The following is a 9,141-nucleotide window of genomic DNA, read 5'->3' as shown; positions in this document are numbered from 1 at the left end:
GGGAGTTTAGTTTTGCAGTTTTAAAAAGTGCCTGGCTGGTTTTGCTGAGAGCAGCTTCAAAGTGCCTGGCTATTTTGCTGTGAGCTGATGAAAAGGAGGAAGCCAGTTTGAAAAGTGCTTGGGAGTGTCTGTGTGTTTCCAGAGAGCTGCATGTTTGGAGGAAAAGAGCTGGGTGTGTGTCTGTGTTTTGCAGTGAGCTGCAATAGACTGAGTTACTAGAGGCAGATTAGTAGAGTGTCGAACTTATTTAAGAGCATTGTTAATCGTTCAATAAATACGTTAAACTTATCTCCGAGTCTGGAGCATCTTTCAGCAGAGCATACATCAAGTGGCAGCTTATGTTACTAGCAATAACACAACACAATACCAACCTTCCTCACTCAGGCTGGGTGAGAAAGGAGTAACGAAGTGCGTCCCTGGTTGCATTGGTGTGGAGTAACTGGGGCAAAGGGAAGAAAGGGACTTCCCTCTTTTAAGGCAATAGCTGCACTAAAGGAAGTGTTTAAAGGGACAATTAAAAAAGTACCCAATTAATTTTTTCCAATTAAGGGGCAATTTAGCATGGCCAATTCACCTACCCTGCACATCTTTTGTGTTGTGGGGGCGAAACCCACGCAAACACAGGCAGAATGTGCAGATTCCACATGGACAGTGACCCAGAGCCATGATCGAACCTGGGACCTCGGCGCTGTGAGGCAGCAGTGCTAACCACTGCGCCACCATGCTGCCCACTTAAAGGGACGATTTAAAGGAAGAAGGTAAGTTTCAAACGCATGTGGTTCAGACAATGAAGGGAGATCGGGAGGGGGTGGGGAGGTGGGGGTGAGCATGAGGGTGGGTGGGTGAGGGTGGGGAACAGTAAGGGGCTGTGATGGGAAGTCAGACAGGTTGGAGGGTTCCTAGGTCAGGTCGGACAGGCTGGGGCTTGGACCAGAATAGGGAGTTCGACCGGGTCGGACTGGGAGTGGGGTTGGACAGGGTCGGTAAGGGCCGGGCGGAGGAGTTTGGACTGGCGGGAACAGGAAGCGGGGGGGTCGGACCAGGTTAGGATAGGCTGGGGTGGGTGATGGGGGTGGTGGGTTGAGGTGGGGTCAGGTCCTGTGGGACTGGGTTGGTGGGCAGGTGGGGTCAGGTCGGGCAGGGGAGGTTTAGGGTCGGGTCAATTCGGGAGGGAGAGGAGGTTCAATTCGGATTGGGTCAGAGATTTGGGGTGGTGGTGGAGAGTCCATGGCGGATCCATGGAGAATTGCGCCCGCCGCCCCGTTGCCATCTTCCCCATTCTCCGGCGATTCTCTGGGCCCCGATGGGCCGAGTGGGCGACGCGTTTGGCCGAGGCCCGCCGGCGTGGGTTACTCAGGTCCCACACGGCGGGACCTGGAAGGTAAGTATGCGGGGGCCGTCCTGGAGAGGGGGCGGGGGGATCCGACCCCGAGGGAGGGGCCCGACGGTGGCCTGGCCCGTGATCGGGACCTACCGATCGGCGGGCGGGCTGGTTCCGTGGGGGCCTACTTTACTCCGCGCCGGGCCTCTGTAGGGCTCTGCCAAATTGCCCAGAGTCCGGCGTGGAGAAGGGAACCCAAGCGCATGTGCGGAAACACGCCGGCCGTAGCTCGCATGCGCAGAAATATGCCAGCCGTTCTGTGCATGCGCGAACTCGCGCGGGCCGTTCTGCACCGGCTTATGCTCTGGGAACCACTCCGGCGCCAACCTAGCCCCCTAGGAAGGGGAGCATTCCCCATTAACAGGGACCGTTGACGCCGGAGTGGTTGGCGCGCTTTTCACGTAGGCGTGGGGACATAGCCCCATTAGTGGAGAATCCCGCCCCATGTGTGGGGTGTCCCATGCAAGGCTCGGTCTGGGTGTTTAAATAGTCTCTCTGGAATTAGAATTTTTTTTTTTCTTTTATCTCTTTCAAAGTAACTATCAGGGTAAAACTGGAAGAACCATCCAAAGTTAGCATTTGAATTGTTTCTGTCAGATGGTTCCCTGCCCAGTGCAATTCTCCAAAGGAAGTTGGAGCTTCTAGACAATTATCAGGTAAACCCTACCTTGGAAATTTCCCAGAGAGTTTTTCCAGCATATCATTGGGGTACCTTCTAAATGCGACACTGGGGAACCAGGAAAGTTTTGTTTGAATGTTTGTATCCTATGAAATGGACAGAATCTTTCCTCTGGGGAGAGGCTGAAGAAGGTGCACAGTACTACTCAGGGGCGTCATTCTCCGACCTCCCGCCGGGTCGGAGAATGGCCGTTGGCCACCGTGAATCCCGCCCCCGCCCCAGCTGAAGTCTCCGGTACCGGAGATTGGGCGGGGGCGGGAATCGGGCCGTGCCGGTTGGCGGGACCCCCCCGCTCAATTCTCCGGCCCGAATGGGCCGAAGTCCCGCCCAGAAATTGCCTGTCCCGCCGGCGTAAATCAATCCTGGTATTTACCGGCAGGACCAGGCGGCGTGGGCAGGCTCCGGGTCCTGGGGGGGGGGGGGGCGCGGGGCAATCTGACCCAGGGGGGTGCCCCCACGGTGGCCTGGCCCGCGATCGGGGCCCACCGATCCGCGGGCGGGCCTGTGCCATGGGGGCACTCTTTCCCTTCCGCCTCCGCTACGGCCTCCACCATGGCGGAGGCGGAAGAGAGTCTCCCCATTGCGCATGCGCGGAAACTGTCGGCGCCCGCTGACGCTCCCGCGCATGTGCCGGGAAACTGTCAGTGGCCGCTGACGCTCCCGCGCATGCGCCGCATTTCCGCGCCAGCTGGAGGGGCAACAAACGCCATTTCCGCCAACTGGCGGGGCGGAAATCCCTCCGGCGTCGGCCTAGCCCCTCAATGTTGGGGCTAGGCCGCCAAAGATGCGGAGCATTCCGCACCTTTGGGCCAGCGCGATGCCCGTCTGATTGGCGCCGTTTTTGGCGCCAGTCGGCGGACATCGCGCCGTTGGTGGAGAATTTCGCCCCAGGTGTTCTACTGCTCATGGGTGGCATCACATGAATCTCCCACCAGTGACTCAATTGAGGCCTCATTCTGCAGCCGCTTGGATTGAACCACACAAAGCAACCGGCCAGGTCAATTTTCCTGGATGGGCTCGTGAAGGGTCAGGATGGGGGTCCATTCTTAAGGGGCCTGGGGCCCATTGAAAGGCCCCTCTGCTGGCCTCTACTAGCCTCCCAAACCCCAGACCCACATTCCCTCGTTGGAGACTACCAACTTGGCAAACGGAAAGAGACACCGAAACAGTTGCAAAGTGACAATCCAGCACAGCTCACCTTCTCAAACTCAAAATGCAGTACCAACAATGGCCACCGCTTCTCCTGGCATTGCTTACATGGGAGACATGCGGTATAACTACTAAAGTTGTGATTAAGGAGTTGTGAAGATGAGGTAATCTATAATTTTAATCATTACTTGTTTACAGAGAGCTAGCTAATGGAATATTGCTTATGTTTTTGGAGGTTCCCTGGGGTGTAGATAATTTATGAGGGAGTGGTGTTTAGTCCTAATTAAGTAGGTCATGGGACATCTTAGTGAGATGCAGATGCTGTAATTAATGGGAGGAGCCAGGTATCTCTGTAGTTTTGGCAGTTTTGTCATCGGATTAGAGTCTGTCAAGACAGAAAGATTTGTTCCTGAAAGGGTCTGCCTCTCCAAATGTCTGCACAGAGCAAGTAATCCAGATTGCTAACTTTATTTATGAGTGGATTTTGAACAGTATTTGGTTGCTTTGTTGGAATATATATAGTGAGTTAAATGTTTTCCTTTTATTTAAGAACTGTTTAACTGTTGATTGTAAAGCTTTTTCTTTTATGTTAATGTGGTTAATGTGGTTAATTATATGTTTAAATTAAAGTTTGCTTTAACATAAGAGATACCTATTGGTCAGAGTCACCACTCCTGGGGTGAAGTATCCTATCCTCCCAGTTTTACAAATTGCAAATTGTTTGGGATTTCTTGTCTGGTAACCTAACAAAAATGAGGGTCCGGTCTGGAATCCTGACAAGAGCAAAACTGTACACAGGACTCCAGATGTGGTCTCACCAATGGCCTATACAACTGTGGCAAAATATCCTACTTTTATATTCCATTCTATTCAACAGCTGCTGGCAATATATGCCCACCTAGCCCTCTCGAAAGGAGGTCTTGTGCCCGGAGGCAACATATGTCAGCAATAACCTGTCATGAAAGTTTGAGCCTCCTGAGAACTTGTTGCTCCCTCAGGGCTGATCCTCTGATAGTGCACCCTGCAGTGGGGGTATTACCTCATTTTAGGTGGAGCTCTGCATCCATTCTCGCCGTTCTTTAGAGTGGTATGCCACTGCGGGGAAGGTAGCTGCTGTAACCTTAAGCATTTCTCCTGCTCTTACAGGTGCTGTTGTTGGTGCTGCACTTCTGCTGCAATGTTGTTGTCCCTCATGTTGTTGCCCCTGTTGTTCCACATCAGAGGTCCACGGTACTGTTCCATACGCCACTCCCATGCTGCAGTGAAGATTAGCAGCAGGGAACTGCAGTTCAAAGCAAAGTCCAAAGTAGGTGAAATATTTTATGTTGGAAAACATCTGTAAAGCAGTGCAACTACTAGTCCCGTGTGCACAGGAATTTCACATAGGTGGGGAAGCACCTAGGTAAAGTCAGATACTTTAAAGGCTTTCCAGCCTGTAATTCTCACAGAACAATGGCCGGGATTCTCCGAAATCTCGGCCAAGTGTTGACGCCAGCGTAAACACCGGAGTGGTGTATGCCCGCGTTAACGGGCCTCCTGGCCCAGCAATTCACCACTGTTCATTGGGCTAACATGGCACCGGAGAGCTGCGCGCTGCTCCGGCGCCAAAAGGTGACCCTGCACGGCCGGCATGGGTCCACACATGCACGCGACGGCCTTATCGGCGCCGACACGGAGCAACATGTCGGGGACTTTACAGCGGGCCGCGCGGAAGGAGGTGGGCCCCCTCCAGATCGCGGCCACCCACCGATCGGATGCCCCCGATCGCGGGACTGGACCCCATCGAGGCATCCCCGGAGTCAGATCCCCCCCCCGCCCCCCACCCACTAGGACATCCACAGCGGCCGCGGGTCCGAGCTACTGCCTGGTGGTACCAGGTTAGAACCACACCGACGGGACTCGGCAGAACTCGGCGGGAGTTCGGCCCGTCGCCGCAGGGCCCTATTTCAGCGGCCCCTGACCTGCGCCGCTGCGACCGCGCGGGCGCGATTGGCATCGATTCTCCAGTCAACGGCAAATCGGCGGCCCGGCGGCGGAGCCGCGTGGCAGGAATTTCCCGTGCCCCCGCCGATTCTCCAACCCGGCGCGGGATCGGAGAATCCCGCCCAGATCTCATGCCTTGTTCACACTGGTAAGTTCCACACAGCTCAGGAAACCCATGAGCTGACTTTGAGGCTAGAATGCTTGGCTAAAGACAGAACTAGGTGGCATTTTAAGTTTAAAATTAGAGTCCCGACTTCCCCACAGGGGTTTCCTGCACCCTTCCAAACATGTCCTCGTAAAACTGGAAGTGAGTGGGTTCATGTTGTTTTCTGACATACCAGCATTTTGTTTTGAAATTTAAACCCCTGCCTGCACTTGTGCCCCTGCCCCTGCCCTGGCAGTTAACATTCTGCTGTCATCTCAAAACCAATGGATTGGCTGCAAAGCTCAGTGGAATATCCCAAGGATGTGAAAGGCATGCTTAAAATGTGAGTTTGTGTTTTCTTCCTTCGAAATCAACCTCAAATCCTCAAGAATCAACATCAGTTACTTTGCCCATGTTAATTAGAAAGTTCCCATAATTACCGTGGTTTTGAAAGTTGTTCATTTTGAATCTATACTGAACACACTGAGAGCTGCAGTTCTGAGAATTACAAAATGAGAGTCTATCGCTGATGACTGCAGTACAGATTAAAGAATGTCTCAAATCCACATTGTTATGTTCCATGATCTTGTCTTGAAATGATTCTACGGAACTGCTGGTGACTTAACCAGAATAATGATTTATTGATGTACACGTGGTAAGGTAACGACCAGACTGCTATGCAAACCAAGTTATCATAGAGTTACATTAGACTCCCATGGAACTTCCATTATATGCGACTGACCTCATGTACGTCTTACAACCTTCTCCAGGTAGCCGGATGTCACTAGACTGATGTCTGGCGCCACCTCCTGGTGGGAGGTCGCAGTGCTGAGTACATGTAATATTATCTACCGGCATATCACCACACACATTCCCAGTCCATTCCAAGCTGGGCTTTAATAATATTCACATATTCTGGCTGTTTTGAAGATTGCAAAATACAACTCAATACTTCTGGAAGTTAAGCGGAAGATTTAAAGTGGTGATGGTGAATAAAATTATTTTTAGAGACACATTAAAAGCTCAATAATTCTAATGGCTTCCAGTCTTCCAAAAGGTCACAGATCAATTTGCTTTCTGAGAATTTTGACTATGATATTTCAATCAGAGTAAAATGATAAGAGATATTAAAACACCATTTGGCCTGCAAACCAGCAATTTCTCCACACAAGAAAGATTTTGAGCTTGAGAAGTTAAGATTGGAGCTGGTCATGTAAGGCAAGTACAAATGTTTTATCTGTGTCTTTTGACAGATTCAATGGCTAAAGTGGTCATAAAACAAGCTTCCGCTAAAAGCATTACATATCTTACACATATTCCATGATCCTTGACTCTCTAGCCTCGTGTTCTGTTCTTACAGAGTTTTTTTCCACCTTACAAGCCAAGGGATGGAGATACTCCTTTCATAATTGCCTATCAATGGCCCGGGATATTTACTTCTTGGTCTTCACTTGTAAACAGCAGAAAATCATTCGGTTAGACATAAGCTTCTGCAAAAGAAATTAATTGAACCCTTTGAGTAGGCCATACTTTACTGCTTAATTTCAGCCAGAAATACAGCAAAGCTATGCAATAATTCCTTGTGAAAATATTTATACATAGGCACGCTGCCGCTAGGAGTGCCAGGCAGGCGCAAGTCCATCCATGCAAATGGGCCAGCACGTGCCCACTTGCATCCCGCCCAGGTTCTGGTTCCCCAGGCAAGCGATTCACTGGAGTCGGGATTCCCATTGCGAGTCTAACAAGCTGGAGCAGCTTTTAAGTGCTCTGCTCACCCCAGAAGATGGCTGCTGAAAAACATGCACATCGCTTCCTTGATGCCGACATCCACAGGATGTTGGATGTCATAATTATAGGTGGAGAGTTCGATCCGCCACCTTAGGATCTTGTCATTCTTGATCATGCCCCGCTGCGTATTGTTAAACATGAAGGCAACCGACCGTTGGTCAGTGAGGAGAGTGAATCTCCTGCCGGCCAGGTAATGCCTCCAATGTCGCACAGCTTCCACAATGGCCTGGGCTTCCTTTTCGATGGAGGAGTGTTGAATTTCAGAGCCCTGGAGGGTGCGGGAGAAGAAAGCCACGGGCCTGCCCGCCTGGTTGAGGGTAGCGGTCAGAGCAAAGTCAGACGCATCGCTCTCCACCTGGAACAGGATGGACTCGTCTACTGCGTGCGTCGTGGCTTTGGCAATATCTGTTTTGATATGGTTGAAGGCCTGGCAGGCCTCAGCCGTCAGGGGAAAATGGTGGATTTAATGAGTGGGCGGGACTTGTCCACATAATTGGCGACCCACTGGGCATAATAGGAAAATGACCCAGGCATCTCTTCAGGGCCTTGGGGCAGTGGGGGAGTGGAAGTTCCAGGAGAGGGCGCATGCGGTCGGGATCGGGCCCTAGGACTCTGTTTTCCACGACATAGCCAAGGATGGCTAGGCGGGTTGTGCGGAAAATGCATTTCTCCTTATTGTATGTCAGGTTAATGAGCTTGGTGGTGTGGAGGAAATGTTGGAGGTTAGTGTCATGGTCCTGCTGGTCATGGCCGCGGATGGTGACATTATCCAGATACGGAAACGTGGCCCGCAGCCCGCACTGATCAACCATTCGGTCCATCTCCCGTTGGAAGTCCGAGACCCCATTGGTGACGCTGAAGGGGACCCTGAGGAAGTGGTAGAGGCAGCCATCTGCCTTGAAGGCAGTGTATTGGTGGTCCTCCGGGCGGATCGGGAGATGGTGGTGACTTCAAGTCAATAGTGGAGAAGACTCGGTACTGCGCAATCTGATTGACCATGTCAGATATGCGGGGGAAAGGGTACGCATCGAGCTGCGTGTACCGGTTGATGGTCTGACTGTAGTCGATGACCATTCGGTGCTTCCAGTTTTGACGACCACCAGGTTTTGAAGGCAGGTCGTCTCCGTTGATCCGCACGGCCATCATGGATTTAGTGAGGTGATGAGGTCTAGATTGGTCGAGGGTGATGGATGTGAGCTTCGGAAGGTGGGTGGGCTGATCGAGGGTAGCGGAGGCCAGCGTACGATCTGGTGAGCAGGGGTTCCGGGAGGTGAAGGGGTGATTCCAAGATGGCTGCCCCCGCGGGTCACACGTGGCAGATGGCATCGAAGATGGCAACACCACGGGTCGTACATGGCGGGTGACGTTGAAGATGGCAGCCAAGATGGCGGCCCCCACGGGTCGCACGTGGCGGATGATGTGGAAGATGGGGGTGGTCCCCGTGGGCTACACACAGTGCTGCTGGGTTTAGAAACAGGTCAGGCCTGGCAGACTTTAGAGAAGTGGCCCTTCTTTCCGCACCCGTTGCACATCGTGCTCCTCGCTGGGCAGCGTTGTCTGGTGTGCTTACCCTGGCCACAGAAGTAACATTTCGGGCCTCTGGAGTTGGCGGGTCGCTGCGCGGCACAGGCTTGCAGTGCCCCTGGCTCGGGTGATGACCACGAGGGTGCCGCGTGGTCTGAGGAGTAGGCATCCTTGTTATGGAAGGCCACTTCCAACGAGTCCGAGAGTTGTACTGTGTCTTGGAGGTCGAGTGTCCCCCCTTCTAGTAGGCGCTGGCGGATGTAATTATATTTTAGGTGTCCCGGATCAGCAATTCGGTGAGCTTGACAGCCGATACCGCCTTACAACTGCAGTTCCGGCCGAGTACCCACAAGACGCGCAGAAATTCAACTTGCAATTCTCCAGGGTGCTGTCGCCTCGTGGCAAGGAGATGCCTAGCGTACACCTCGTTGACTTCCTTAACATACTGCCCCTTCAACAGCGTTATCGCATCCTCATACGAGGTAGCATCTT

This window comes from Scyliorhinus torazame, chromosome 6 (genome assembly GCF_047496885.1).
Source record: "Scyliorhinus torazame isolate Kashiwa2021f chromosome 6, sScyTor2.1, whole genome shotgun sequence".
Classification (NCBI taxonomy): Eukaryota; Metazoa; Chordata; class Chondrichthyes; order Carcharhiniformes; family Scyliorhinidae; genus Scyliorhinus; species Scyliorhinus torazame.
Note: the sequence above shows the minus strand (reverse complement) of the source record.